The sequence below is a fragment of the Olea europaea genome, unplaced genomic scaffold (genome assembly GCF_002742605.1).
Source record: "Olea europaea var. sylvestris unplaced genomic scaffold, O_europaea_v1 scaffold395, whole genome shotgun sequence".
In the NCBI taxonomy this organism is placed as follows: domain Eukaryota; kingdom Viridiplantae; phylum Streptophyta; class Magnoliopsida; order Lamiales; family Oleaceae; genus Olea; species Olea europaea.
The window spans coordinates 341,981-346,940 of record NW_019259048.1 but is presented as its reverse complement, the minus strand read 5'-3'; positions in this window follow the sequence as shown (position 1 = coordinate 346,940).

Below are 4,960 nucleotides of genomic sequence, written 5' to 3'. Positions count from 1 at the left end.
ATAAATTTTGGGCTACTCTTCAACCAATTCTCCACGTGGGCAGCATGAAAGAAAATCTTAACTTCAATTAAACACCTATGCATGCCTTTAGCCACCACATGCTTAAGTTAAAACACCTCATGCATGCCTTAGCCACCACATGCTTAAGTTAAAACACCTCATGCATGCATTAGCCACCACATGCTTAAGTTAAAACACCTCATGCATGCCTTAGCCACTTCATGCTTAAATTTAAACAATTCATGCATTGGCTAGTCACCTCATGCTTAAATTTAAAACACCTCATGCATATATGTTTCATCAATTTTAGGCCAAGTTAGAGAAACAATGTTTAACTTTAGTAATTAGGTGTAAAATGGACATTTATCCCAAACCCCTAATTAACAAATTATTTGGAAAAAATTTTAATAAATCAACCAATGCAAAATTTGGCAACCAAAAATAATTTTTTGGTCATACTAAATTTTGAAAAGTTAAATTGCTATTCTAAAAATTAAATGAGCACAAAATTTGAAGTATTACATCCTTCTTTCCTTATAAAAATTTCATCCTCGAAATTACCTTGAACTTAGTTGAAAAGTTCTGGATACTTAATCTTGATTTCCTCTTCTCTTTCCCAAGTTGACTCTTTGACATTATGGTTTCTCCATTGAACTCTCACTAATGGAATTTCCTTTGTCCTCAGTTGTTGGATTCAGCGATCCAATATTGCTACTGGTTTTTCCTTATAAGTCATGTTTCATTTGATATCCAATGGTCGATAACAAACCACATGACTTTGATCTGACACATATTGTCAAAGCATTGACACGTGGAACACATCATGAATTGCTGACAAATCTGGTGGTAGAGCGATTCGATAGGCTGCATTCCCAACTTTCTGCAAAATTTCAAAAGGACCTAGTTTTCCCTTCTTTCCAAAGCTCCCTTCATCGGTGCCACTTTTAAGAAAACTTTATCACCAACATCAAATGCCAAATCTTTTCTCCTTTTATCGACATAACTTTTTTGTCGGTCCTGGGCTGGCTTGATTCTAGCTCTTATTTTATCAACCACTCGACTAGTTTCCTCAATTATTTCAAATCCTAAAACTCTTCATTCACCTACTTCATCCCAATAGAGGGGAGCTCTACATCTTCTGCCATAAAGAGCTTCGTAAGGTGCCATCTTTATCGTAGCTTGATAGCTACTATTATAGGCAAATTCTACTAGTGGTACATAACTTTCCCAACTGCCCCCTAAATCAAGGACGCATGCACACAGCATATCCTCTAGAGTCTGTATAGTCCTCTCTGATTGCCCATCAGTTTGCAGATGAAAAGCTGTGCTGAAGTTTAACTTGGTTCCCATAGCTTCTTACAAACTTTTCCAAAATTCTGAGGTAAATCTTGGATCTCTATCCGATATAATTGAGGCTGGGATACCATGCAAACGGATGACCTCTTTGATGTATAATTGCCCGTATTGATCCATACTTAAATTCATTCTTACAGGTAGAAAATGAGCTGACTTTGTTAACCGATCCACTATAACCCATATAGCATCATTTCCCTTAGCTGATTTTGGAAAACCCATAACAAAATCCATAGTTATATGCTCCCATTTCCATTGTGGAATTGTTAATGGTTCCAACAGTCCAGATGACCTTTGATGTTCAGCTTTCACTTGTTGACAAGTCATGCACCTCCTGACAAAAAGACCTATGCACCATTTCATATTTCTCCACCAAAACATACTCCTTAGATCACGATACATTTTTGTACCTCCTGGATGGACAGTATATGGAGTTAAGTGTGCTTCTTCAAGAATTTCTTTCCTCAATCCCTCATCTTTCGGCACACACAACCTTCCCTTAAAGAGTAAAGCTTTATCACTGCCTAATCCAAAATCCTTTCGCTTGCTAGTACCAACTTCAGATTTGATCTTTTGCAGGAAAGAGTCACCATCCTGTGCTACTCTTATTCGATCTCTAAGTGTTGGTCGAATCGTTAGGGCCGCTATCCTGGTGATAGTTTGGGTTGGTGGAACAATTACTTCTAGATGTAAGTTTTCAAAATCCTTTAACAATTGGTCCTGCATAGTGATTAGTACTGCTAATTGTCCAACCACCTTTCTGCTAAGAGCATCTGCTACTACATTAGCTTTACCAATTCTAGATCATGGGTTGGGTAGTTTTGTTCATATTGTTTCAATTGTCTAGAAGCGTAGGCTATCACCTTTCCTTTCTGCAACAGAACACATCCTATGCCCTGTTTCGAAGCATCACTGTATATAACGAATCCTTCTGGTCCCTCAGGTATTCTTAACATTGGAGTTGTGACTAATCTTCGTTTCAGCTCTTGGAAGCTCTGTTCACATTTCTCTGTCCATTGAAATTTTATCCCTTTTCGAGTCAACTAGGTCAATGGTCCTGCTATTTTAGAAAATCCCTACATAAATTTTCTATAGTAACCAGCCAATCCCAAGAAGCTACGTATTTCTCTAACATTGGTTGGTCTTACCCAATTATTTACTGCTTCCACTTTAGTTGTGTCTACTTCAATTCCTCGTGCTGTGATTACGTGCCCCAGAAAACCTATTTTATCCAACCAGAATTCACATTTCTTGAATTTGGCATAAAGCTTCTCTTTTTTTAGAGTTTCCAAGACAATCGTGAGATGTTTCTCGTGTTCCTTATTACTCTTCGAATAGATTAAGATGTCATCAATGAAAACTATAACAAATTGGTCTAAGTATTCATGGAATACTCTGTTCATTAGATCCATAAATACTGCCGGGGCATTAGTTAATCCAAAAGGCATCACCAAAAATTCATAATGACCATAATACGTCCTAAAAGCCGTCTTAGGGATATCATCTGACTTAATTTTCAATTGGTGATATCCTGATCTTAGATCGATCTTTGAAAATATTGTAGCCCCCTTAAGCTGGTCAAACAAATCTTCTATTCTTGGAAGTGGATACTCGATAGTCAATGCACAGCCTCATAGTTCCATCCTTCTTTTTCACAAATAGTACAGGTGCACCCCAAGGTGATACACTTGGTCTAATGAAACCCTTATCAAGAAGCTCCTTCAACTGTACCTTCAACTCTTGCAGTTCCAACGGTGCCATACGATATGGAGCCTTTGAAATAGGTGTTGCTCTTGGTACTAAATCGATGGTAAACTCTACTTACCTGTCTGGTGGTACACCTAGAAGGTCTTCTGGAAAAACATCTTTATAGTGCCGAACTTTTTGAACATCCTCAACTGACAACTTATCTTGTTTAATATTGGTCATCGATACTAGAAATCTTTGACCTAATTCCTTTCTTGGCATCCTTTCAACCTGAGTTGTTAACACTATACAAGACGAGGTATTTGCCTTAGTTCCCACAAAACGAAACTCTTCCTCGCCCAGTCTTCGAAAAACCACCATTCTCTCGGTACAATGAATAGTTGCATAGTTTTTAGACAACCAGTCCTTACCAAGGACAACATCAAAGTCTTTTATCGCTAATGGAATTAGATCTACCGCTATATCTCTACCATCAATTCCCATCTTAAGATCTCTAGCTATTTGGTTAGTGACAAGTATCTTTCCAGATGGAAGAGATATTTCTAAGGTATACGGAAGGAATTCACATTCCACTTTAGACTTTGTAACAAACGAAGAAGAAATGAACGAATGTATAGCTCCAGAATCTATAAGTATAAAGGCAGGCATATTGGAAACAGAGATGATACCTGCGAGGACATTAGGGTCTCGTTCTACTTCTTACCAGGATAAGGAAAAAACTCTTGCTTTTCCTTTCTTGTCATCTCCAGCCTTCTGTGTCTGATTCTGGGAGCATTCTTTAGCGAAATGTCCTGATTTCCCACACTTGAAACAAACATTTTTTTCCAATAGACATTCTCCTTTGTGGGGTCTATCGCACTTAGGACAACGCGTATCACCACCCACTCCTACTATCTCCGTCTTTCCTTTCTTTGGTGCATTATTCCCTTTTCCTTTACCGTTATTCTGTCTATCAAAGTTCCACTACCTCTTAGCCGAGAAATTTTGAACTTGGTAATAATTTCCTACGTTTTGAATTCTTTGATAAGAAATAGTCTGGGCTCGCTTCAGGACTTCTCGATAAGTGCTCAGCTCAAGAACTGACACTATGTCACGAATATAAGGTTGAAGCCCACGTTCAAATCTTCTAGCCTGCTTTTCCTCCGTATCCACTAGATGTGGAGCAAACATTGATAATTCCTCAAATTTGCGTTCATATTCCACGAGGGTCATGGTTCCCTGTTGGAGTCTGAGGAACTCCATCTCCTTTTGATCTTTCACAGCTGTCGGGAAGAATTTTTCATCTACGAGTTCCTTAAACCTCACCCAAGTTATAGCCTGTTCTTAAGCAGGTGTTAATGACCTGGTAGTCATGTCCCACCAATGGCTAGCCCCCTTCTTTAACATAAACACTGAAAATGTTACCCTTTCAGCATCTTCGCATATTATAAATTTAAAGATACATTCTAGTTCTCGTAACCAATCCTCAACTGCTAAGGGATCCATACTCCCTTCGAACGATGGAGGGTTCATTTTACGAAACTGCTCTATCATTGCAGTTCGATCCCTTGAGTTAGGTACTATTTGAGGTTGAATAGCTAGTTGGTTGGGCTCCTGATGATCAACTGGTACTTGTTGATTTAGGGTTTGTTGCCCAGTCAAAGGTGGTGCCTAATATTGCTGTCCCAACTCCCGCATTACGGCAAGCAGTTCTCGTGCAAAGTTTTCTGCATTAACTTCGCCACCACTAGAACTAGCATTAGCATTACCGTCGCCTAAGTTCACATTGGAATTTGTTGCACTGCCGTGGTTGTGCTTTGGAGGCATTTCCTTTGAATGAAAAATATTCATCCAGTTAGAATTACTTCTGAACGTAATACTAACTTTAGAAAAAAAATCCAAAGGCCAAGGCAACTTTCCT